The sequence below is a fragment of the Myotis brandtii genome, unplaced genomic scaffold (assembly GCF_000412655.1).
Source record: "Myotis brandtii unplaced genomic scaffold, ASM41265v1 scaffold532, whole genome shotgun sequence".
Taxonomy (NCBI): Eukaryota; Metazoa; Chordata; class Mammalia; order Chiroptera; family Vespertilionidae; genus Myotis; species Myotis brandtii.
The window spans coordinates 129,299-130,270 of NW_005369955.1; positions in this window are offsets into that span (position 1 = coordinate 129,299).

Consider the following 972-nt stretch of genomic DNA (forward strand, 5'->3'; position numbering starts at 1 on the left):
CCCACCCATCCATCCACCCATCCACCCATCCACCCACCCACCCATCCATCCATCCATCCATCTTCTCAGCCCTCTACCAATCTGTTCACATCTTTTCATCCATCCATGCACCTGCCCACCCACCTCCCACCTACTCAGACCCATCCATGTATTTGTCTCTCCAGCCGCCGCCCCCATCCTCCCTCAGGCCCTTCCATCCAGGAGCCAGTGCTGAGCAGACACCTGTGCCCTCCTGGAGGACCAGCAATTCTGGCTGGAAAAGACCCAGCCCCGCCTGCCTGAACCTGAGGCCGCAGGGCTGGGCGGGGAGGGAAGAGCAGAGGAGGCAGCCCCGTTCGTAAAAGCGGGGACGCAGGGCCCTCGCGTGCGCGTCCAGGCCCGGCCCAGGTGGTCAGACGGGTTGGGGTGGGGGGAGCGGTGACCGCGAGGACCCAGGGGACGCGGTGACGCTGATGGGGACGGTGACGCTGACGCGGTGAGGGGAGCGGTGGGTCAGGTTCCCTGGTGCCTGCGACAGGCAGGAACCCAGTGGGTGACGGGGTCAGACACGTCCTGTGGGTTGTGGCCACTGGGGAGGCGGGGCAGGCGCCCCAGACGTGGACCTGAGGGTGCAGGAGTGGCATCACGGTGGGAGGCATGACAGTGGCCCTCCTCCAGCCAAGGTCAAGGTCAAGGTCACAGGGAGGGGTGGGGGCAGCGAGGGCGGAGCCTCCTTCCCAGCCCATGCGGCCCTGTCCTCGCCTCCCCCGGTGCCGGCACTGGGTATATTATCTGATTCCTGAGATCAGCGTTGTGAACACTTGAAGCGGATTGGAATTAGTGGGGCCGGCCCCACGTGGAAATAAATTAATATTCGTGTGTAAGAAGTTCTCCAGACAATCAGAACCTGAACTAAATTAAATTATTATCTAATCTTCCGTTTTCTCACCACAGAGCCCTGCTTCCCAGATGGCGCGGGGAGCGGGGGGGGCG